This window comes from Macrobrachium rosenbergii, chromosome 50 (assembly GCF_040412425.1).
Source record: "Macrobrachium rosenbergii isolate ZJJX-2024 chromosome 50, ASM4041242v1, whole genome shotgun sequence".
NCBI classification, from domain to species: domain Eukaryota; kingdom Metazoa; phylum Arthropoda; class Malacostraca; order Decapoda; family Palaemonidae; genus Macrobrachium; species Macrobrachium rosenbergii.
In genome coordinates this window covers 30,596,654-30,622,955 of record NC_089790.1, presented here as the reverse complement: position 1 = coordinate 30,622,955, position 26,302 = coordinate 30,596,654, and the positions used below count along the sequence as shown (strand labels likewise).

At 37.0% G+C, this 26,302-nt stretch overlaps 1 protein-coding gene across 2 annotated transcripts in view; it reads right to left on the bottom strand.

Moving 5' to 3' along the window:
• Positions 1 to 26,302, bottom strand: part of LOC136832808 (uncharacterized) — a 348,711-nt gene that overhangs the window by 267,259 nt on the left and 55,150 nt on the right. Inside the window, exons 3-4 of one of the 2 annotated variants that reach the window (XM_067094392.1) lie at positions 11,574 to 11,703; positions 4,120 to 4,183 (exon numbers count right to left, since the gene is read on the bottom strand). The gene's annotated coding sequence lies outside the window, so the exon portion shown is untranslated. Of the gene's footprint in view, positions 1 to 4,119; positions 4,184 to 4,332; positions 4,409 to 11,573; positions 11,704 to 26,302 lie in introns of those variants that run through there. The other variant, XM_067094393.1, reaches the window with a different exon arrangement.

Genomic DNA, 26,302 nt, shown 5'->3' with positions numbered 1-26,302 from the left:
ATATATTATTTATTATTGATTCATATATGCATCAAATAGGTAGTAACAGTGAATTATTTAATATACTATTCTGAACATAATTGAAATTATCAGTAACTTTTCTGTATATTTCTATCTTGCTATGAAGACTCTTTAATGAGTCTTTCCAGTGACAGTTCTAGCTTTGCAAACTTTCCTAAATATGTGAACATCTTGAGTAAGTGTCAATTTCTTTTAAAGCAGAAAAGCTACACTTTACACATGTATCATGGCTGGAACCTACAAATTACCTATCACAGGCTACCTTACTGCAGGCCTTTCTTGCGAATGTACACTCAAAATTAATTACTTCAACTCTGGTTTAAACACTTTCTTTAATTTTTCGTTAATCGCCAATTACGCATTGCACCCATCACTTTCTGGAAATACTTTCATTATTTTGGTGCTTGACGAAATACAAAATAAATGAGATAGAAACTTTTAACGAAAGTTGTCTCTACACTCAATAATAGGCGCCCCCCCCCCCAATTTTTGTTAACTGGTGAAAATCACCAACCAAAATTATATTTCCTAGACTAATACCATTAATCACTAAAGCAAAATACAAAAAAAGCAATACTAAGAAAGACAGACATACAGACAGACAAGACTTTCGGCATAAGGGCTTCCTTTCGTTTGCTTAACAATTGCTAACCCCAAACAAAATCAAACAAAATTGTCTATTTCCAGATATGCTTCAGGTTTAAATTGTCCTTTCGCCTAACAATAAGCTTATATTAGAGTCTGCTAACAGAATAATGGGTTCTAAAAACAATGCTTAGACTGAAAAAGGCAAACAATCATTTTTATGAGTCCTGAAACAGCCCCTTGTGTCTGAAATTATGGTTGTCACCAGGTGACGTCACTAAATGAGAAAATACAAAGCTCGGCTGCCTGTTAGCCCTCTATGCTCTGTTACCCAAATGCGCCATAAAGAGTTAATAAATTAAGAGTGACAGACGTGAATTCTGTCCTAAATGGGTTAATCCCAACACCAGATTCGAAATCCTGACTCTTGCTAGAACTAAGAGCCCGTGAAAGCACAAGGCTGCTTCAAGAAAAATAACAGCAGCAATTACTGGTGAGTCAAGCTTGAGACTGTACACTATCTCATTAAATCAAGAAAATGAGCAGTCGTGGAATTTTCCAAACATTTCCAGAGAATTTTCTTAACGTGGTTTTCAGAGAATTTTCTTAACGTGGTTTTCAGAGAATTTTCTTAACGTGGTTTTCAGAAGGCTAACTGCATTGTAATGTAAGCATTCATAAACATTAATCTGCGAAATCCTCTTCCAGCTTCTTACACGAACTCGCCTTGAGAATATGGATTAACTTGAGAGGATATATATAATTCCGTTAATATCTCACTTCTTGAGACTCTTTAACTCATTCAACAAAAGAAATGCAGAAACTTCCCAAATGAATAAAAATGTTTGAACTCCACAAGTGACAAAAGATTCTTTTATGAGAGGCGTTGTTGGGAATACCTCATTCTCAATCTCATTTGCGAATGGAGTCAGAATGCGGCACACGCGACGTGTTCACGCGAAATAATCCGCTTCTTAAGCTGTTTATCTGTGTAAGTAAAGGGCAGCAGTTCTAATAAAGAGCAGATATCTCCGCTCTAATCTCATTTTACTGATATAATCTCTTCATGTGTCCTTGATGTTTTGAGATAAGAATCGTGTATTTTTGCAAAGCCAGATCAACTCTAAAGTGAGGTGCATTCAATTCATAGATATTATGACGCCTTCCACAAAGAATTTCTCAGAGCAGCCGGGTGACTCAAAACAGGCCTATTAATTTCATTACCTATAGGGCAATCAGAGAGGTAAACCTCACGGACTCTAGCCCTTTGTTGGCCGAGCCGGTTGAGCTTCAGACTGTCACTCGATGGGCCGGAATTCAATTCCCGCGGCCGGCTGATGAAGAGTTAGAGGAATTTATTTCTGGTGATAGAAATTCATTTCTAGCTATAATGTGGTTCGAATTCCACAATAAGCTGTAGGTCCCGTTGCTAAGTAACCAATTGGTTCTTAGCCACGTAAAATAAGTCTAATCCTTCGGGCCAGCCCTAGGAGAGCTGTTAATCAGCTCAGTGGTCTGGTAAAACTAAGGTATACGTAATTCTTCAGAGACTTATCATTAATGCTGGTAGCATCAGCTCACAATAAAAGCTAATCTGGAACAATAAAAGCCAATCTGGAACGGAGTGAAAATGTAATGCCAGAGGCAAAAATAGGGAACGAATAGTAATGAAATTTGGTAATTAAACAGGGTGCTAATAACAATGCTTGCCTAATTAGTAATCAAAAACCGTGGATTCTGAACGACAGCACATCTGTGAATAATTATACGGGCGTGTTTAACTAACCAGTCACACCAGTGAGACTCGGGAACAAGGTATTTTTCCTTATACTTATTTCCAGAAACATTAATTTAATAAAACACTGAAGGCTACTAAAATTTTACCTAATGCCTTGAATATTTGTCTCCAGGGCGAATATTTTAAAAGGATAAATGGTAAGGTAAAAAAAAATATGATGTTAAATTAACAAAGAAATGGGAGAACAGTATATTTAATAATCAAAATGTGCACCCTAACAACAGAGCTGAAAGCAATTTAAATTCTAAATCGCATTAGGCGACCGGGAAAATCCTGAAGTAAACACCCGGGCATGGTGGAGTTGGTATATATTTAGAAAAAGCGTCCGCACACTACTGACATGGCTTTTCATATTAAAAAAAAAATAAGAGACAAAACAAAGGACTATTGTAAGGGGGAAGCATTTGCCTGGTAATCTAATAAGCAGTTTTTGCTCTACGAGTAGCCTATCCATCACACCTTCATCAGAGAGGAACAAGAGGAACTGCAAAAGCTAGGTGAGTGCTCCTAAGAGTAACTTCAATAAGTTCCATTTTACTAAGGCTATGGTTCGCTCCTGTGTTTGCAAATATGTTCAGAAAGTCACCAACCAATGGAAACCAAGTGGCTGCGACATTTAAGATGACCGCATGAAAGCTTATAAAAAAAAGACGCTTATTATGCACAAAACAAAAACAGATGTTGAAAAAATCTGCAAAGTTACACGGTATTTTGGAGAAAAAAAAATTCTACATACTTTGAACACATTTCTTGTTAATTTCAATTCAGGAAAGGTTTTTAAATGAAAGCGTATTCACAGGCGTTTTGCACGGTCTCAATCGAACTTAGGCACGCTAAAAACCAAAAGAAATATTTAGGAAGACATATTGGAGACTTCGCAGACTTTGGACAACGATGAATTTGTTGCTATTTATGGTGGGAAGCTAAAAGACATTTCAAAAAACCTACCTAATGTTTTGCTAATTTTGAGCAGCAATAACTTGATTATTTGTGGAGGGAAGCTAGTTCTTTTCTTAAAAGACGGCTTAAAAAGGGTGCATAAAATGCAGTAACCAAAAATAAATTTTCTAAAAATTCTATGAAAGGTAAAAAGACATTTAGAAAAAAGGGCAACGAATATTTAACTAACTTTGAACAGCGATAGCTTTTTTATTTTCGAAGACAGAAAGGAATTTTTTCAATAAAAGCGCTGGTATTTATTAAACACTAAAACCAACCTTGCTGCTATGCAAACTTAATTTTATAAAGATTAAAAACAGAAAACATATCGTACAATCGTTTTGCAAACGTTTAAAAGGAGTATGTTTTCAATCTTGTCTCGGGAAGCATCTTTTTTTTTTAATAATGAAGCTTATCAAAAGCATTTATTAGGCATAAAACACTAATGAACCCAAAAAGAAAACATTTTCCACTCAAGAAAACTGTGTTATGTAGTATGATGAAAACATATTTTTCGTGTCAACAACTTCAGTACAAACCTGTAACAATAATAACAATAAAGACCAAAATGAAATTTAGAGTAATGCAAACACTGCTTATTCAGCGATTAACCAATGATCGAAACTGGTTCACAGTGAAAGAAAGTACAGAGTTAAGGCGGTTATGAAGTCAAGAGGGACTTCGAGTCACTAGTAATAACCAAAAACAACACTATGAACACTGATTAACCACTGAATAATCACAGTACCGAAGCTTCAACCGTGTACAGTACTCACCAATGCAGGCGTTCTATAGTGATGTTGGGTGAAAGGGTGGGCAAGGTACGAGGAGCCACGATTCCTGGAAAAAATAATATTAAAAAAGTAATGATGAAAAGAGAACACACTTAATGAAAGTTACTCGTTTGAAAATTGAAAAAAATGAAAAACCAAAAAATCTGAAAGTTTGCCTTGTTTTCAAAACTTAGTATAACAACATCGTGTACTCACCAATGCAGGAGTTAATTAGTGCTCCATCAGTAAGAATATCGATAGGTATCAGTGCCAAGTTTTATCAGGCGAATGGAAAAAAAATGCCAGTCAGAAAAGAGTGACAAAAACATACAATTACAGTAATGTTATTTTTATCTAGAACTTCATTATAACTCAGTCACATATGAAAATAATAATAATACAACACTTATTCAAGCAATTCACAGTACTCGAAAACAGTTCACAGTGAATGAAAATAGGAATTATTGTGGTTATGAAGAGTGACGTAGCCACTGGTATTAACAAATTTAAAAGATTAACATATAATACTAATCAGTGACTAATCAATGAATAATCACTTCAACGGAGGTTTAATGGTCACACAGGGGAATGAATGTGAGGAGATCCTTCAAACCCCTAAGCTTTTCTGGATTTAGTGCGATAGCCATCTCATGTTTAATTCTTCATAGCACCGTACTGAGATTCAAGTCTTACGCCTGAACCTCGTCTTGTTTACGTTCCTCTCCAACATCACCCAATCATGAAACGGACACTTGTGGCCTCAGCATCGGAAATACCGTGGGCAGCCTTCAACTTACAGCCATCTGGGTACTGCACAACAATCTGCGCCCCACAAAAGAACTCTCACTATTATACAGCAACGTTTGTTACTTTTTACTTGTAAGTGGTTATTAGTTATGATTTCCTTCTTTTAACAGACTCCCCTCCCCAGAATCAGAACGAAAAGAACAAAACGTATGATCATGCAACGCCCCTACCTTTAAAAAAAATTTGTTACTGAGAACTGCAACGATTTCAAGTCCGAGGTAAGCAGCAATGAGTCAGAATGAGGTCCGGAACAGTTAAGAAAATCGATTGCGACTACCTCGTCGATAATTCCCAGCTCGAAAAGTCTCGTTTTCAAGGCATGACAACTCCAAGACTTGCAAAGCAATAAGTGTGACACAAGAACATCATAACAAGTCTGCAAACGGTAAATACTAGTACAAATCAACACGTTGAAAACAAGCATACTGTTATAAGATCCCTCTAACTTACACATACCATGTCATTATAAACTTTACTGTACTTCTTTGTTCAATCTAGTGGTTTATAAAAAGTTGGTGATTTGCAGGTGGACGAGCAGATATAATAGGTACAATACATACTCCTTGGATATTTCACTTAGGTCACGGATCGCGCCAGAGAGAGAGAGAGAGAGAGAGAGAGAGAGAGAGAGAGAGAGAGAGAGAGAGAGAGAGAGAGAGAATTCTTAGAAGTTTTTATTTTCTTTGCACGACATCCACGGGTGTATGTTCTAGTAAAGAGTGTGGATGTCCATCGGTTTTACAGCACCTGTGTTTCAAAATATCCTTTGTTTTATATTTACTTTTATGAAAAATACAGTAAAAGTTTGTAACTTTATTACTCAGTTATATACCTGACTACTTCATTGTACACTGTCTATGCATAGCCGTAGTTAAACGTAATATCATGTAACCGGATAGTTCCTATACGCAGTGACTATTATGTACCAAATGTCCAGTCGCTTAGGAAGTGGAAGAAAGCGCTATCTCGGCCGGACGCATTTCTTACTCATGAAAGGAAACAATAATGAAGAATTCTGCAAGTCTGTAAACAATACACTGGACTATGTTTCTAGGTAAAATGGGTCAGTACCCAAACAAGTAGGGTGACACAGGAACCGTTTCAAAACTCGAGCTTCACCAAAGTCAACGGGCAGAGAGGAAGGCGGAAATTCGCTCTACATTGCTCTACTGTTCGAATCTTTGCAGAGTTGTTAAATATGAATGCTCGAACTAATGAGATCTTGGAAATAAAAAGCACAAAAACTTTCTGAAATGAAACTCATAAGGATCTCATTTAATATTAAGTCCTGATTTGTGTAATGTTGAACCAGTTCCCAGCTCAAGCTTACGTTTTTCATGTAATGTATTTTTTACAAGCAATTAGCTTTTGTAAGTTGAACTGCCACACCTTTATTACAACATGTACGAGCATACTTTGTATATTTTGAGTTTACTCATAAAAACCGTTGTATATTTTGAGTTTACTCATAAAAACCGAATTTCTCACGTTTATTTGTTATTTTTCAAAACCCATGGCAAGGCAAGAAGTTCTCTGATATTAAGTATAAGCCACCTATAGTTTATCAAGCAACTTAACTTTATAATAACTAAATGTTATGAACCCACAGAGCACTAAAATAAGTAAAATCAATACGGTTATCACCAACTATGCAACACATCACATGCTCCCGTTTCAGGCAAAAAGGCTGTCTATTCTGATCTGAAATACTGCATGTTTTCGACATAAAGGTCAGTCACTGACAGAAGACTGCAATACAGCCAAGTGAATAAAATCTTTACATCGATAAGTAAAGTTTCATTTGTTTTGTAAAGAAAAAAGAATCATCTAACGTTCACAAATACTAATTACGTCTATTATTGCACTGATTTTTTACTTACGCCTTATCAAAATTAATTTCTCTTTCCTAATCCTTGACGAGGTGTTATCTCTGCATATCGTTATCATTCATTAATTACTGCTTATATTTTATTGTTATTTTTCATGTCAAGGTAATTATTCATAAAAATTCCAGGTAGGTCGACTGTGATTCAAGCTTCAGAATATACTATTTATAACCTACAAGTCGATTCTGATTTGGAACTGGAATATAAAATTTACGCCAAAGGTCAGACGTTGGGACTTATAAGGTCATTCAGCACTGAAAGGGAACTTGACAGCAAAGAAGGTTTGAAAGGTGTAACAGGACGAAAACCTCGCAGTTGCACTCTGAAACAACTGTTAGTAGAGGGTGGAAAGTAAGATGGAAGAAAGATTATATAAACGGAGGTTCAGTAATAGGAATGAAACGGGCTGCAGCTTGAGACCGAAGAGGAGCTGCAAAGAACCTTAAGTAAAGCCTACAGTGCACCGGATGAGGTGCACTGATGGCACTAGCCCCGACCCCGCCCACGGTGAGAATTCTGATTTGGATATAAATCCATTCAAGGAATTTAGTGACGCTTGTCTATTTATGGACCAAAGATTTATAGATTAAAACAGTTCTTTCTACAAAACGCACAACCTAAACAGTTGTTAGGAAGTAACGCATATGCTTCAGCAGGTAATCATTTTAAAGTTGAAGATGTCAAGAGCATTTAACTACAGAAACTGACATTAAGCCGACGCCCTTCGCAGAAGAAAAAACCATACGTAAACTATATAGCAGAGGCTTTACCAAAGAAAACAATTTGAAAGTTCATGACATTCGTCTTGGTTTGGCAAAAGGGTAAAAGTAAAGAGAATATGATCGTACTGATGAAAACTTGTCATTTCGCATGTTTCGGAATCGCATTTAAACCGAAGTATTAAGGATAACTATTATGATTAGTAATCAAGTCTGCGGAATTTATTAATAATATATGTGACAGCATTTTCTTCGTGGGGCAGTGACGGGACAAATACGCTTAAGCCCTCGAATAGCATAGTTAATGCCAAGGGCAGCTCCTTTCCTATTTTCCTAAAATCTCTTAAAACTTAGACTCCCCGTCTGGTTCCGTCATTAAAAATATTACAGCCATTAATAACATCTGCAAATGAAACAAAATATCAGACCATGTTATTAAATTCAATAAAATAATGCAGTCCTTCATTTGCAAGCTGTAATTAGATAAAAAAAAAAAAATTTTATTGGACTTGACATTTTATCTTCGCATTTCTCAAATTTCAAAACGATTGTGGTGCTGATCAGTAAGTGTCAATATGCTTTCTGTACTTTTAAAAATTTTTTATCTCGACTTGAGGAAAATCCTGACTTTCAACTTAATTTTTCCCTTGTAATAAGTCGTAAGTCAATCTTATGTTTTATTTATATGGAGCCACTTACTGTGAAAATAATAAATGATTATTCTATAATAGTAAAAACAGAATTGGCTTTAACTATAAAGTCTCACTTAAACTTCTTCTATACTTTGACTCAGATCACATAATATTTCAAATATAATTATGCATCAGAAGTGAAAAAAATTGTTTTAACCCATCGTTATTAACAAATTTACCTTCTTTAAAAATATCGCTAAAACTACACACATCCAATTCCATGTGTTCTCCTTACTACATACATGCTAACCTGCATCGTCTGCCTCATTGACGCTCATGGGTCTATATGCCACCAGCAACTGGCCTTTCATGATGGCCACTCATCCAACCACTGACTAGACAAAAAGTTGCTCAACTCCGGTGATCTAACGACCAGTGGCAAAGTTTTCCCCTAAAGCACCCTGAGTATACTGAAGGAGCTTATTCTAGCGAACACTAGATGATATATGATAGGAGAGATAGGATACTCGACCTTCGAAGTGGCCGTGGAAAATACTAAGAGCATGATTTTCAATATATATGTGCCCTGGGAGAACCATGCAAACCTTATCAATATTGCATGAGCTTAGGTAAGTTACAATGCATTATTCGTGATTCTACTGCTGAACATATTTCTATAATTGGGGACACTGAATTCTCATACCCCGGATCAATTCTTACTGGCTTCTGTGTAAATCATTCATCATCTAGTGATTTATGTCACAAGAAAGTTGGGTCATATTTTGGGCAACCGGCTAAGATGTGATTTGTAACTAACATCGATGAGATCGAGAAGGTTCTCAAGTTTTCATACACAATAATGCTTAGCCCGTTTTTTCTGGATACAACAGCAGTCTAGTTCATTGCCTCAAAACGCCAAATCATTCTGGAAACAACAGAAACCCTTAAAACTATTATTAACTTTCGAAGGGAGGCTATCACCTCCCATGCTATGTTCCACAAGTGCAGAAACAAGAAAGGAGCAAGCTGAGTCGTAAAAATTCAAAGATGCCAATCCAGGTTGGAAACCTGATAATGCCAAGTCTGACAGCATACAGTACGTCCATTCCAAAGGATCTTACACTTCCAATAAGACGGGTCACTGGCTGACCACAATCATTTCACTTAAGCCCTTGTTGAACTTTTTCATGGCCCTTGCAGATCTGCAACATTATCATCAAGAAATGAATATTTCTGAAAGCCCCAGATGTCACTACACCTTCGTCCAGTAGCAGTCAAACACCGGTTAATTGTTGTTGAGCTGAATAAGGAAAAATGCCACACTGATATCAGAAGTCACACCAAGAACGCTCCCAACCCGTTTCAAATACCTTAACATAGCTCCCAACCGGTCAATTCTCATTTCCCCATTCACCCTCTGCTTGTGTTGTCTACACTATGAAAATTAAGTTTTATCTTTTTCAGAAACAACGATATTCTTAACCTTGTTTACATTTACAGTAACTTTTCTGGTTACTCTGTTATGCTAAGCCTAATTCTCCATATTAATGTGTGAAGGATAATTGACTTAAAAGATTCACTCTTGATTAATATTAGTACAAAAGAAGGAGGAAGAGATATTTGCATCCAGTCATCAAGAATCAACAAGAAGTTTCTGGTAAGAAAGGAGGCCAATAACTACTGTGTATTGTCCTGTATTTGACTATTTATTTGTTGCTGTGAAATTCTGCCTGGAGTATACAGAACTGCGGCCTTTTCATTTCAAAAATAAAATTAGTAGTAATATGCATCTACAGCTTCCTTGAATCTAAATGTCTTTGGCCACAGTAACAGTTTAAAATTTTATGATCGTCCTTTAAATATTCTTAGGACAGATGATTTCGTGAATTTCCCTCTGCTACCTGATGAGGAATTGTCTCCATGCTTACAATTTTACCTGTTCCATATAACCTCAACAATTTTTAAGAGCCAGGTGTCATTTCCATCAGGTCTGGGTTTGTTAATGGTGAATAACAACACTCATCTCCGTCTCGAATGTCAGGCAGCCATTTTGACTAGAACTTGTACATTTCTAATACTGTCCACTCCATATTTTCTAAACATGGGTCTTATTAAAACTTAAAAGTTACAAGGATTCTAGCTAATGTCTCATAAAACATTATAAGTTCGTTTTTACTTTTTTCTGCGACAACGGCTTCTTGCTTGTCTTATTTATCAAGTGTTTAATCAAGGATAAAAAGAAAATGGTGAAATCGGAGACTTTCTGAGAAATAAATAAAACTTCGGAATGGGGACGTTGACATCATCCAAGTAAAAGTAGTGAACCGACTCTCTCTAGTCAAAGGCTCTTGTAAGTTATAACTCACAGTTACTCAGTTGGAAAGCATCACAGAAACTCCTGAAAAAATAGTCTTTTCATTCGCTTTTCTTTTCGAAAGCAAGATTTATTTGCAAATGAGGAACGTAAGATATCTATGATTAAATGAAGCACATAAATAAATATCTTGAAATGAAGTAATGTAGCAAGATGGTGGCGAATGTTCACCTTTCCGTTTTTGTTGTCTTCGATGTAATAAATTCTCTTAAAATATTCTGATCTCCTACCAGTTTATAACGCACTTTGTAAAATGAAAATATCCTCTCTCTCTCTCTCTCTCTCTCTCTCTCTCTCTCTCTCTCTCTCTCTCTCTCTCTCTCTCTCTCTCTCTCTCTAACAAGCTGTAACAGTGAAATTTACCCATTACTCTCCATATCACTTTTCGTTCTTTTTAGCAAAAAAATAGTCATGCACCTTTAGTAAATTACATGAAAACACCTGGCAAGACTTCATTCAAAAGGGCTTCTAAATCCACTTACAGTTTATGGTTTTGCATCTGGTGATTTATGTGACCAAACGGAATGTTTCTTTTCATCACGGAATGCCCGCTTTGTTAAGATTTTTTTTTCTCTTTGGTTTTGTTTACGTTGAGAATCATAAACTCTGCTTTTACCTTACTTTAACTGTAATATTTTCCATCTCTGACATTGTTGCTGAAAACAGCCTGAATTTTGCTAAAAAGGCTTCATGCTACTGTTCACGGTTCCTGTAGGTTAAAAAGACTAGATCTCTCCCATTTTTTCAGGATAGTCTGTGTGTTACAAGGTATTCTAAAAGGGTGAATAATAACTGAATGAAATGGTTCACGGACGAAGTATACTGGGATGCAACTACTTACATGGATGGAGGCAGAGATTCACTGGGATTACGTAGTTGGGTACAAGTGGTATCTTCATTGTTCGTGTGCACAAGCGCAAACGAGAGAGAAAGAGAGACGATTATTCTTGCTCCGCATTGTTATATCTCTGATTTCAGCGAACCATGACACACGGAATGAGAAAACATAAATGGAAAAACGGCAATTCAAGTTACTAACCTCAACTGTGAACAGTTTTAGGGAAACCTCCAATATGTTTGACTTCCATTTCAACATCTGTTCGACCATCACCCTGATTTGGGCTTGACAAACTGTTGTTTCTTCTCTTTTCTCAACCACTCAGGAAGAACTGAAATTGAGAACCAGTTATCAAAGCAGCTACCAATAAAAATAGCAGAACAGAATAAGAAAGTGATGAGTGATTTTTACGTTACATGCTCTATCGTTATTATTATTAAAATAATTTTACCCAACCACTGAGATGATTATCAGCTCTCACAGTACACTCATATTAGGGTATGAGATATTTTTATCCTTCAAAATTCTCTTTGCACATCAAAGAAGTTTAGAGAAATTTATGGTTCAAGAAGCAAATTACGTAATATGTATTGAGCCTAGGAAGTAACATGCTTCTGTACTAAATATCACAATGGAAAGGGATAAAAATGGGGACTTCAAACAATGAAAGAAATCAGGAAAAAATTATACTGGCGCTTATAGTATCTCTTTCTATTACGAAAGAGCCCAGGAAAAATTATATTGCATAGTTATTTTGTATTATAATCATGTATTTTTGTAATTAAAAGAAAACTAACACTACGAGAAAATGTGAGAATACTTAGCTAAATATGACTGTCCAAATAACAAACCATAATTTCTCTGCTACAATTTATTCCTGTGAACGTTACAACAAATAAACTACTTTTATACTACATTCATTTCGCTACTTATATTTTACAGTAAATATCCCTTGATAACTGGTCGCTAAAGATCATCTTTCGTGCCACTCCTTTATCTCTCTTTTTATCATGATTTCCCCATTCACGCTTTCGCTATCATTGCTTCGTCTCTCGTTCCTGTTCCTTTGCCCTTTTGCTTCACGGCCAATCAAGCGATATACAGCAGGATATCTTCGAGATAAGGGCTTCAATAATTCCTTTGGGTTTATCCTTCCTAAGCACGCTTGACTGTACCCACCGCAATTAACTTCTCTCTCCATATTGCTGAGTTCTAAGGTTTCTAAGGCGGCTATTACCGGGAGGATCTGTGTCTCCTTGAAGGCAGCGCTAGTTTTAAGATCAAGCTCTCATCCCACGTTTGGTAATGGCAGTTAGAAAAGTTAAGTATACCTTAGTTTAACCAGACCACTGAGCTGATTAACAACTCTCCTAGGGCTGGCCCGAAGGATTAGACTTATTTTACGTGGCTAAGAACCAGTTGGTTACTTAGCAACGGGACCTACAGCTTATTGTGGAATCCGAACCACATTATACCGAGAAATTAATTTCTATCACCAGAAATAAATTCCTCTAATTCTTCATTGGCCGGCCGGAGAATCGAACGCTGGTCTAGCAGAGTGCTAGCCGAGTACGATATCGACCCGTCCAAGGAGGAACTAATGGCAGTTAGAATACGACAGAATTGAATACGGAATTTAGGCCAAAGGCTAAGCACTGGGACCTATGAGGTCATTCAGTGCTGAAAGGGAAATTGAAAGTGGAAAGGTTTAAACCGTGTAACAAGAGGAAAACCTTAAACCGTGTAACAAGAGGAACACCTTAAACCGTGTAACAAGAGGAAAACCTTAAACCGTGTAACAAGAGGAAAACCTCGCAGTTGCACTATGAAAAATTGTTACGGGATGGTGGATAGCCAGATGGAAGAGAATATGAATGGAGGTAGAGTAATAAGAATGAACAGCGTTGCAGCTAGGGGTCGAAGGGACGCTGCAAAGAACCTTAAGTAATGCCTACAATGCACCACGTGAGGTGCGCTGACGGCACTATCCCCGCCCCTCCTACAGAGGTAACGGCAGTTAGAAACAATGGACAACCAGAGGACATTATAGTCGTCTGTCATCTTCTAATGGGCCGTTCTCCAATGGCATTCCTTCTACGGTTGGAGGGAGTCGTTTGCGCCCCAAGACAACACTCAAAACGCCGATATCATCATATTAGTGATCCTTTTAATACACTATTCTCGGTTGAAGGCAAATGGCCACACTTCAAGCGGTCTTTTGCATCATTCAATACTGTCAACGTTGAAAAATATTGCTTACCTACTTGCTGGGAACTAAGTTTTTGCAATATTCTCTTAAGGCAATAATTAAATTCTTCGGGTATTCCTGGCCCGGACTTATTCACGAGGCTGTCGAGACACGATCGATGTCCAACCTTTTCTCACCCTCACCCTTAAAGTAATTGCAAGAAGCTATAAATAAATTTTTATTCCTGTTTCTTTCCTCAGTGTATATTTCACACGTTGTTTTTTAAATTAAGCAGAAAAATATAAATGAATAACTCCCCTAGTATGTTGAAATACAATACAAAAGTTCCAGCAAGAGAATATGGTGCAAATTTATCAACGAGAGTTTAGACTCGGTAAGAAGAGTTACTGCAAAAGACTTGTCTTTGATGTTAATCCTGATAAAAACAATTGTCTGACCTGCATGAAGCTTTGAAGTAATTGGTATGCCAGAATTATTACCGAATAACTTGACTTGTAATAGTAAGCCAGTCTCTTGACTTGGATAAGTTGAGAAACAGGGAGAACATGCACTGGGATATGGAATTCAATTTGAAATATGTTTGAGGTTAGAGAATGACCATGTTTTGTGGTCAGCAATATTACTTTTACTTTTACGTTAAAGTATTTTTAATGGTAAGTGTGTCTTTGTAAAATTCTAATTATACCTTCTTACATTAGTTCCTCGTTAGGTGAGCGGGTTCCGTTCTCAGCTAGCACTCTGCTGGCCGCGAGTTCTAATCTCCGACCGGCCAATGAGGAATAAGAGGAATTTGTTTCTGGTGATAGAAATTCATTTCTCGTTATAATGTGGTTCGGATTCCACAATAAGCTGTAGGTCCCGTTGCTAGGTAACCAATTGGTTCTTAGCCACGTAAAATAAATCTAATCCTTCGGGCCAGCCCTAGGAGAGCTGTTAATCAGCTCAGTGGTCTGGTTAAACTAAGGTATACTTAACCTTCTTACATTAGCCATGCCAGTATGCAGCAAGTTATTAATAGGCGTGTGTTGGTGGTCTGAATGAAATTCGTAACTTACAAGACAAACTAAAAGGATATGCGACAATAAACATTAAAACGATCTTAAAACACGCACTGATAATCGACTGCAAATGTCAAGCATGCATTAAAGATTTACACTGACTGCAGATTAATTAATCCCTGATTATGCTGTTAACACTATTAGTGGCATTTAGCAGTTCCCAGGCATCCCTTTTTGCACCCCTTAGCAGTCTTCTATATTGGCAAAATAAGCAGCGAAGCGATCTGAGGCCTAGTCCTATTAGAGATTAAAACAACGTTTATTGCACAAAGTTTCTTAATTGTCAACCAAACTCGATCCTTAATATCTCTTTGAAACCCTGTCTAAACCCTGACAAAGTTCATGAAGCGCACCCCCCAACTTCCATTAAGTACTATTTACATCAACATAACATCGTATCATTGGATACTTAGTAATTTGGCAAATCAACGGAATGACTAAGAAAGGCAACAGCACAATGATCAATCTTTGATACAACTTTCTGAAAATCTAAAATTAATCGACAATAAACTTGTAAAAAGAACTGTGGAGCGTAAAAGCTGTAATCACCTTTAACTTTACTTGCATGAAGTTACTTGAAGTTAGGAAAGTAGATTTCAAAAAGTGTATATTACGATCAAGATTACTTAACTATCACAAGTAACGCATCTGCATAATGTTAGGCATTTTGCTAACCATACAGGTCATCTTCAGGAATACAAATAGAAAGTAAACAAACACGCACAGAAATGCAATGAACGGAAAAGGCCTAAGCTATACTGACCTGCGGTCAGTTTTAGTAACAGCTAATGATTAAAGTACTTTCCAGAATCTAGAAAAATAGGAACATTGTTTAGGATTCTCATACAGTTTTCATTTCCAATAAAAAAAACCGTCTGGTGTCCTTTCCCTGTCAAAAACCTCCAGTTACGCAATAAGGACAGATCGAATGAAGACGAAAATTTAAAATTAGCCCTCTCCAAGCAAGCCAATATACTAGGCTATGTAAAAATAGGTCTTTGACGAAGTACGTTAACGCAACCAAGCACCTAAGCAGAAGTAAAGCAAGAACCAAGAGAGCAAACTCTTACAACTGCACAGCTGAGATGCATCTGTCTGGTTACCACATACATACATACATAAATACATGCATATATATACACACATATATGCATATATATAATGAATTTTTGTTATATATAGTCGAGAATTTTTTAAAATCACAAATACTGAAACACCTACGGGGAATTATAATCGATGTGTTTCATCCCCGGAAGGAATCGAACCGATGCCTGGTTTAGAAACAAGTTTGTAAGGTATTCCTAAGGTATAGTGAACTGAATATCAAACGATATTTGGGGTTTAATTTTTATGTATTGGATATCTAACTATGTTTGTGGCTTAATATTTGTGTATACTGTATATATTTTAAATATATATATTTGTAGATATACATAGATAGACAGAGGTACAGTTATACATATTTAAACTGTTTCATATTTTTATAACCAATTCCTTTGTTGATTGGGGTAAGAAATCACCTAAGGAAATTTCAACAAACTAATGACAATGGTAGCTGGTGTAAATTATATATATAGTATATATGTATGTATGTATATATACATACATATATAACACACACACACATATATATATATATATATATATATATATATATATATATATATATATGCAGTTTAATCCTTTCATGATTATATAATCTTTTGGTGAATTACAAAAGGATCTTGGAAAGGGAATTACGTCAAACGAAGCTGTTTTGTTCACACAAAAAGATGTAACTTAGATCTGTCGGAACTATCCTTGCATTCCTACAAGACCTGAAAACTAGCTCCAATAACACCAATAATACAAGCTGGGAGAAGTTCTGTCTCATTAATCGGAGTCTTGGTACTGCTTGAATGGAAAAGTAATTGATTTCAGAAATTCCTCGTGAAGCAAATTTTAAAAATCTCAAAAGAAAAAAGAAATATAAAAATATATACATTATATTTCAATTATTGTCAACTTGAATTTGGCATGGTTTCAAATGTTGGATGAAACAAAATTAAACAAGTAAAAAATGCGCCGACGTTTCTTCGGTGCAATCGAGTTTTCTGTACAGAGTATAATTCTATATAAAACTCTCAGCCATGGCCCTGTGGTGGCCTGTGTTGTTGGCGCCTATAGCTTTGCCAGAATCTCGATCTGGCTAACTTTAACCTAAATGAAATAAAATCTACTGAGGCTAGAGGGCTGCAATTTGGTATGTTTGGTGATTGGAGGGTGGATGATCAACAGATCAACAGCAATTTGCAGCCCTCTAGCCTCAGTAGTTCTTAAGCTCTGAGGGCGGACAGAGGAAATGCGGACGGACAGACAGATAGCCATCTCAATAGTTTTATTTTACAGAAAACTAAAATCAAGTCGCCTTTCATGAACTTCTCGGAGCAAACTATTTCTTGGGACAAGACTTCTTTTTCGGCGGGATGGGGTGGGGTGGGGAGCTTGAAGGATCATTTATTACTTCTACCATGGCGCTGACTTCATTTTTGTCTTCTCTCTTGTTAATTTGATCATGGCATTGGTCTTTTTTATTCATACTTTTTTTTAGTTCAGTAGAACAAACAACCTGTCGAGTCAACTGTTTTGTTCGACAGCAATGCTACAAAACACACCAGTTTATAAATACACACATTTCGTTACAAAATCTGTAATACTGTATTAAATCGCGTCTATTCGAAGTGTCAAAATATAGCGTTACGTAACTCCACGAATGATGGCTATTACTACTCCCAGTTTATTTCGTAAAGTCAGTAAGATTTAGGATTCGTCACCAGAGAGAGTGAAGTCAGTTCCTTCTCATTCGCAGATGTCGGTGAAATAATTATTTTTCTCATGTTTCGGTATCCAGTATATCTGCTGCTGTCATATCAGAAGCTGGGTCAAGATCCACAAAACTTTAGGAATTGGTAGATATCTCCGAGCTCGAAGAGGTAGGATATCAAATTCTCAGTCCTCGATTTTAATTTTCTGTACGAGAAAACTACTGAGATGGCTTTTTGTCTGTCCGTCCGCCCTCAGATCTTAAAACCTACAGAAGCTAGAGGGCTGCAAATTGGTATGGTGATCATCCACCCTCCAATCATCAATCATACCAAATTCCAGCCCCCTAGCCTCATTAGTTTTTATTTTATTTAAGGTTAAAGTTAGCCATACTCGTTTGTCTGGCACCGCTATTGGTGCCAACAACACAGGCCACCACCAGGATGTGGCTTAAAGTTTCATGGGCCGCGGCGGAGAGTTTCATGGGCCATGGCTGAGAGTTTCATACAGCATCTATAAGCTGCACAGAAAACTCGATTGGGTCGAAGAAACTTCGGCGCATTTTTTACTTGTTTGTTTTTTAGTCAAATTTTTGTTTTTGGTAACTGACAAGAAATGCAATGATAAAATTAATCCCAAGAGAGAAAATGCACCAAATGGACAGTATTTATAACCAATAGACAAAATGTATCTAGAAAACAAAATCTATCCAATATACCATTCACAAACAACGGACAAAATGTACCCAGAAAATATAATTTACCCAATATACCACGTATATACACCAAATGGGGCCATTTTGAACAGCGGGTAAATAATGTACGTATAATGGTCACATTTCTATTCAGTATAACAAATATACCCAATGGGCGATATGTACCCATTTTTTACAGTGGGTGCATTTTGTTCATCAGGTAACTTTTCGAGCACTTGATACTTTCTGTCCATGACGTACATTTTGTTAGTTCACGGACACAGCATCACTGGTCTTATTTTGGTCAAGCCTTCATGCTGCAGGTATGCTAAGTTCAAACCCCTTATTATTTTGTTGATCTAAAGGCAAGGTTTTATCAGGTGCCTCCCTCTTCCCCCCAATAAATCTACTATAATGTACATTGTTATTTTCCACATTCGACCTAGTGACCTACTGGGTATATTTTGTGCTTTGTGTTTTTCGGCAGGATCCATGGACCAAAAATAAATTGGAGACTCAGAACTTGACATGCTACTCCAACAGTTTCGGAAATATCAGTTTCAGATATACCAGCAGCAGAACACTCAAGCTTCCATGTACTAATAAGCGTTACTTTGTTTACTTTTTACATTCATTTTCTGATCACACAATTAGATGACAAAAAAAAATATGCACGCAAAAAGGGAAATATCAAACTCATATGAAAAAAATGTTTAGACGATGAATAAGTTATATACTTTACAAATAGCATAAAATTGCAAAGTGCCCATGGTACACTGAGCTTACCCTTTCAGTAGTTCCTCATTGGACGGGTCGATATCGTACTCGGCTAGCACTCTGCTAGACCCGCGTTCGATTCTCCTGCCGGCCAATGAAGAAATGGAGGAATTTATTTCTGGTGATAGAAATTCATTTCTCGCTATAATGTGGTTCGGATTCCACAATAAGCTGTAGGTCCCGTTGCTAGGTAACCAACTGGTTCTTAGCCAGGTAAAATAAGTCTAATCCTTCGGTCCAGCCCTAGGAGAGCTGTTAATCAGCTCAGTGGTCTGGTTAAACTAAGGTATACTTAACTTTGTTTCACATTATTTGGGTAATAACATAAGAATAAACCGAATACTATTTTTGTTCGAGACGTAATATTAAACATTGTAACATGGACCACTTATTGCCTATGACGAACCTTTATTTAACTAAAAATCATGTCGATTATTTGAAATCAGTTACACTCTTTATTTACATGGCTAGGTAAGACTGCTTTATCTCAATCCTTAAAACAGGGCAGTTCTTGATTTCAAGGTTTAAGTTGTCTTCTCCAAGATGCAAATTCCAATAATGAGATGCAAAGGTGAACTAATGGCTTTAAAGAAGGTCTGTTGTTGGGAGCTTCAGCTTACTTAATATTCTATTATTTGTCACGAAGAAACGTAAACAGCATCGCGCTAACTAGAACTGTTACAAATCAAACAGTGTAAATTGAATTTTTGACAAAGCCTCTCAAAAGGTGGAAACCCATTTGCGTGACCCTTGCACGCCCTTATGAGTACTTTACTGTAAACTTTAATGATCAACAAATTACATAAGCCTCGATATTGCATTCTATCGTTTCTTTACTTAAGATAACCAGAATTCTCAGTTGCAGCAGGTGGAGAGAAAAGAGTCTTCCTAAACAGAGCAACAGAAATTTCAATCTGATGTCCTTCTCTAGACAAGACCAAAAGAAAAAATGTTAAAAGTGAAAAGAACGGCCGTTACCCGGAATGAAAGATTTACAAAAGATTGGATGACAAGTTATGTCACCAAGTATTAAGAACAAAGGCACTAACCATTTCATTTTCTTTTATTTTCTCCCTTAATGCCAAACTACATCTTCCTTCTCACTCAGACAAGAAACTGGCTTTGTTCTGTCAGGGCCTCATCTTAAGTTCAAGCCCAAACAGCCGTCCATCACCGGTGAATCAATGGGTTTCATTCTGTACTTATACCAGTCAATATAATATCATAAACAAAATTATTAATGCTCGGTTCGAGGTACAGAAACTGATCACTTAACTACCGTATGTAATGAACTAGAAAGCAAAGGAGACAGAGAAATATGCAGTGAGGTGAAAGCGAGATTTAGAGGTGAAAGGTCAACCTCTTGACACTAAAGCTAATTATGGATGCAGTTTATAAATGAAACAAAGTGAACTGAATTACTGTTCACAAGAGAAGGCAACGAAGGATCACTGCCAGTTACTGTAACAAGCTACCTCAAAGTACAGAATGGAATGGAATGGAATATAGAATTCAGGCCAAAGACCAAGCACTGGGACCTATGAGGTCATTCAGCGCTGAAAGGGATACTGAGAGTAGAAGGGCTTGAAAGGTGTGGGCTTGAAAGGTGTAACAGGAGGAAAACCTAGCAGTTGCACAACGAAACAAGTGTTAGGAGAGGGTGGATAGCAAGATGGGAGAGAATATGAATGAAAGTACACTAAAGGAATGAAAGGGGTGCAGCTAGGGGCCGAAGGCACGTTGCAAACCTTAAGTAATGCCTACATTGCACCGCATGAGGTGCACTGATATCCCCCTACGGGGCTCAAAGTAAAGAGGAAATATCTGATGATAATAAAATTTTCATCTTCCCGCTTTCGTAATCATGCACAATACAACTTAAGTTCGCAAGTCGTGTTATTTCTACTTTTTGGGTACACTATCATGATTAATCACCAAGTTTTCTAAATATGTTACCCTCTCCAAGGACGCTTTGTGATTGGTCCCATTTCTGCCCTGGTCTTCTGTCTGTTCGTTTGTCTGTTGAAATGGCTACGTGAAAGCTGAATAAATGGATTCTGAAGAACTTTGGTGGAAATTTTTTGGAAAATTTCAATCAAAGGGTAAAAACTGAATTGGATTTTTATGAGTTGGTTGAGAAAATTGTTTGGAGAATTTTCAGGCTGTTTTGAAAAATTAGCAAAAGGTTAAAAGGTCAACGCCACAGTTCGGTTGAAATGGTTCATTACCAGTTACATATTTTTGGCATTTTAATCACATTCATAAATGTGATAAGATTTCCAGCATTGTCAATGCTTATTTGTTCTATTTTATAACGTCTGTATTATAAAGGCCAATTATAACTAAAATTCCCTGAAAATTATTTGCCATAACTGATTCTTAAAAACATGAAGATCAAGATCGGGCACTCACTTGTGACAGTGCTAAAGATTCCCTTGCATTGTTTTTGCTAGTTTTTTTCAAGTTTTCCTGTCTCAAGGCATAATTATTGGTACTCGATTAGCGGTTTTTCCCCTTTTCTCTCCTTCCGTGTTGCAATATATACCTGTACATAAAGAAGAACTTTCAAGGCTTTTAATGCAATATCCTATGACAGTTGCCTTCAGCACATCCTCGTAAGGAGTTGAAAATTTACCATGTTGGAATTTGTTATTAATATACTTAGGGGCAAAGTTTCTGTCTTCCCAAATGTGTTGCCATGACCATTTTTTCCTTTCCTCCTTTTGCTGTTCGACACTATTTTCCTTCTTATAGTGATGATCTGTTTTAATACTGTTCGTGTATCCATATGTATATTTATACGACACAGTCACTCCTCATCTGGCAGGGTGAATGACCATTCATGAACTCCTAGGCAGATATGGCCTTTAGTTTTTTACTATTATGACAGTACTTTTTTTCTTTCTGATAAGTTGTGTTGTCTTTTGTTTGGTTTGCATCCTCCCTTTTCTAGGGAGCATTTGTATTCAATGCCATTCCATGTCGGTGAAGTGTTTGAAACTGACTTGGTCGTGTGGAAAAAACGGATGATGAAAGTGAGTCTTCAATCCTTTCTGTGAGAACAATCCAACTCTGAACACTACATTTTAACTATGACAACTGCTTAATGGTATATTTGTCCTCTCACCACATGTTCCACTTTATCAACATTCACTGTACGTATACAACAAAAACAATTGCCTCAACACCCTTCACAATGTTTCTCTCAATCATCTTCAACATTCATACTTTACTTCTGGATAGGACAGAAGGCTTAGCTAAGCCTTCATACATCCAAACTATCATGGACTTCTGATAAAGAGATATTGCTATCTTCATCTATTCTTTGTTTCACCTCCTATCTCATCATACCCCTATCAATCACAATTTATTCTTGAATACCTTACCCTTTAATTCTTCTGTTAGGCATCCAAACCTGCATTGCTCAATCTTCCATGTTTCCATTTACCCTTATAACCTTACTCTTGTTTCAACTCTATCATCTCAAAAACACTTTCAGGCTTTTTCCCCATCATCGAGAAACGTCTTGTTAGCCGAGGTGAAAGAGGTGTTAGAAAGGCAGACCCCTGATATACATGAAGTGTCAGCCTTTGGGAGGTAGAAATGAGTGATACAGTCTTTAGTGAGGCTCAGCACACTGTTAATGAAACTTCTTTGAGGCTGAAATCCGCTAATTAATGGCCTGCATGGGTAACCAGAATATGCAAATAGGAAGAAGCCCATCTTTGCCTTTGAAAGTAACTAACGAACTGGGACTCATTTGATGGGGGCACAACTCTAGTTGTACAACAAAGCAAAGGTTTACAAAGATACTTTAAAAGCCACAGTCAAGAAATACATGTGTTTAATATGCCACTGCTTTGCACAAGGAAGGCTGCATTGGGCAAGGCAGCACTGTGTAGAGTTAGATCACCCTTATTTGCAACATAGCTGCTAATGTTTGACTAATAGCTCTTGAGATTTTTCTTGATCACGAGTACTGCATATGCAGTCTGCAATCACACAGATACTTGTAGCAATAGGAATTCTTTCATACGAAGAAAAAGGTGGTGATAGGCCCTACATTATGATACACTTTTAGCAGTAGCTTCCTTTAAGGCTTTTAACACGATTTCACAGCGTGCCGTACATTGATAGTTGTGTCATGTTTGAGAGTGGTTATATAATTTGTATGGCTTGCATGATCTGTTAGTTGTATATTGTTGGCCTTCTTGGGTGTAGATGAATGATTTTACTTAACTGACTACAGGTTGCAAACTGTTCATGGCACTGCATTAAAGACTCTGACACTGCTTCATTAGTCCTTCCTTACTCTGTAGCACATATGAATTGCAAGCTTTTGTTGAGGAAGATCATCTGTGATGGATGTGAATGTAGTTGAGGAAGATCATCTGTGATGGAGGTGAATGTCTGGACAAGACGATACTGTGGCGCCAGATGGTTCCATTTATAGTAGAGTATGTTCTAGCTCTATTTGTTCTACACACACCAGTTGCGGCATCAGGTGCAATCTGTAGTGGAGTAACTGCAACAGTGTAGCTGTTCTTGGTGATACCAAGACCATACAAACTTTTCAAGTTCAGAACTCTTCAAACAGCCCCACAGTTCTTGATCATAAGTACGTTCACTGTGTCACCCCTTTATTGGACTGGAGCACAGAATATGAAACAAATGTGGGACAATGATAGTTCTTCCTGTTGAAGGCAGGCATGAACACGAGGCATTCTCAATGGTAGAGGGACAAGGCAAGGATGAGTGCTACAGTCCTGGACAAGTTTGAGGCCTGCTGAACAGCCTTGTCCATCAAAAGACGTTACAAGAGCTCAGTACTCTTCCTACCGTGCACTGTCCACCGCCTAATATTGGAAAAGAATTCAGGTTGGAAGGTCGGCAGCCTATAATGAACTCAACTACAATACCACTGATCAAGAGTCAAAATTTCACCATTTCTGATTTACTAAACCCTTCTCTGGCGCAATTAAGTCATATTCTACCAAATGACTTGGTGCTGAAACTAGATGGGACATTTTGTAAGACAACAATTTAAATAACCTGAAAACTCGGTGCAATTGTAATTTGCCTATCTTCCGTGAGACAAAAACTTACAATTAGTATAGCTGACAGAACAAAGATGAAACCTTAAGAATAATTCAATGTAAAAACCCGTAAGGTAGTAATGTCTAAGTCTCGTAAGCAACTGGACCGTGGAAAGCAGGAAACAACCTTACGATCATTAACTTCTCAAAATCACCCTATTAGTGTGAGTCATTACAGCTAACTGCCGTCAAGGGAGTTCCTTAAGCGAGTGAAGTACTGACGAAGATCCAGAAGGCATATTTCAAATGACGTGCTCAGTGAATAACTTATATTTTCTGCATATTCTTCGCTTCAGAACATGTTAACAGGTATACTTTGTTCATTTCAGCCGCAGGTAAATCGTCACATATAAGATTATGAGAGTAGTCACTGGATACCAAGTTATTATTAACATGATAGATAAAAATACCCATGGTAGTCCATGAGAGCAGCTCTAAATGTTTTCAAAATGTACACAAAAATTACTACAACATTAGTGCAGTCCTAATTTCGGTGAACCGCGTCTCGACATATAATAGAATTACTCTGTCCACATTAACGGCAATGCGGACTTGCGTCAAGAAGTATATATAATCCAACGAGATCTGTGAACGAACTTTAGCAGAGATAAGAGGAAAACTTTAGAGACGATGTTTCAGTTAATTGAAGACTTGAAACCTCTTGAATGAACCCTTGATTGACTTACGAATTCATGCGTTAATAAAGTTTGAAAAATATACCATTAAAAAAATGCTTAAATTAAAAGGGATCAATTATAAGTTTTACACTAAGTAAAACCGTGGAGAAATTGCTAATTAATGAAACCTAGAACTCTCCTTACATTCAGAGCAAGTCACTTGACATTCGTTAGATGGATAAAATTTATAAACTCTAGATCTTCTGAATTGGCAGGTTACACGTAACAAAGAAAAAATATACGATAATCTTTTGAATTTCTCAACGCCGATAACATAAACCCGGTCTTGTATTAAAACACTGCTTCCGCTTTCTAACCAGCTAAAACTAACCAATGGAGTTTTTGTTTTGAAGAGTAAATTTTCCGAATTGGGGCCATGACAAAATTAGTAATTAGTAATTTTCAAATAAGTACATAAAGCACATTTGATGTAAAAATACAAGACTTACAGTTCGAACCGTGGATGTTAATCTTATCCAAACTTATATAAGATCCATCAGTTTTCCCTTGAAAGTGATGCCTAAAGGTAGAATTTTTATACGCAAATACTGAAGGAACGAGCAACTGAGGACCTTCATACAGCCCAGTGAGGGGGGAGGAGGAAAACCAGAGAAATTTCAAAGGGGAGAATTGGACAAATGAAATGGATAACGGGTTTTGTCCGCATATGATGCCTGTAAGAACAAAACCCTCTGAGCCCTCCGGAAAAAAACTCCTCCGGGTAAGGGAGAGAGAGAGTTGCTCAGGGCCTCTCTTCTATCATATGATGAACTTCATTCTCGCGCAATGTCTACGTCGCACTGTCAAATACTGCCTGACGCTGCCTTTACCTGATCTCTTGAGTTTAAATTTTAACTGCTGTCGATCACCTCACCATTAGGTGTTCACCATTAGTCAATCATTTTTTTATAGATTATAATGATGAGAAAGGAATCCTATTCAGAAACAGTTAATCTAGCATTGCAGAAATTAATTGCCTATATTGTGGTAGTGGGAACTGGCCACCTACCACGTGTAATGAACTTAAAAAACTAGTCAATACGCACTACCATGAAAAGTCGCCTCCATGAAACAAAGTCCCGATGCAGTCGACATTGCATACGAAACTTACTGAATTTTGACTAACGACGGTAATAAATGAGCATCGTGAACTGTAGAAAATTTTAACAAACAACACCAAAGTCAAAATGGCGTGAAGAAAATTACGAATGCTTTTGTCTTCCTGATTTTGGTACCAGTGGCAGCGGTTGATTGTACTGTTTATGAAAAATCAGGACTTTAGTCACAATAACTTCCTTGTATTAATATCTTTATAAAAAATCAATAAACTGGACACTTATACATGCGTGCATACAGGCCATCTGAAGAAGGTTGGGGTAGGAGACTTTCTTCATCTCTACTGACATGCAGTGGAATTCACTTCGTTCTTCTGTTCTTTAGGATTTCCTATGACCATTTTTCTTTTAAAGTGCAATTCAATTGCTCCCTTCAAGCGAAAGTCTCGACCTTCCTTTCTGAAATTCGTTTTAAGATATTTCAACAACTTATACTGTTCCGGAAATATCTCATCAAACAAGTCATGGATAAAAAAAAAAGTAGAAGCAGAAATTCATGTCG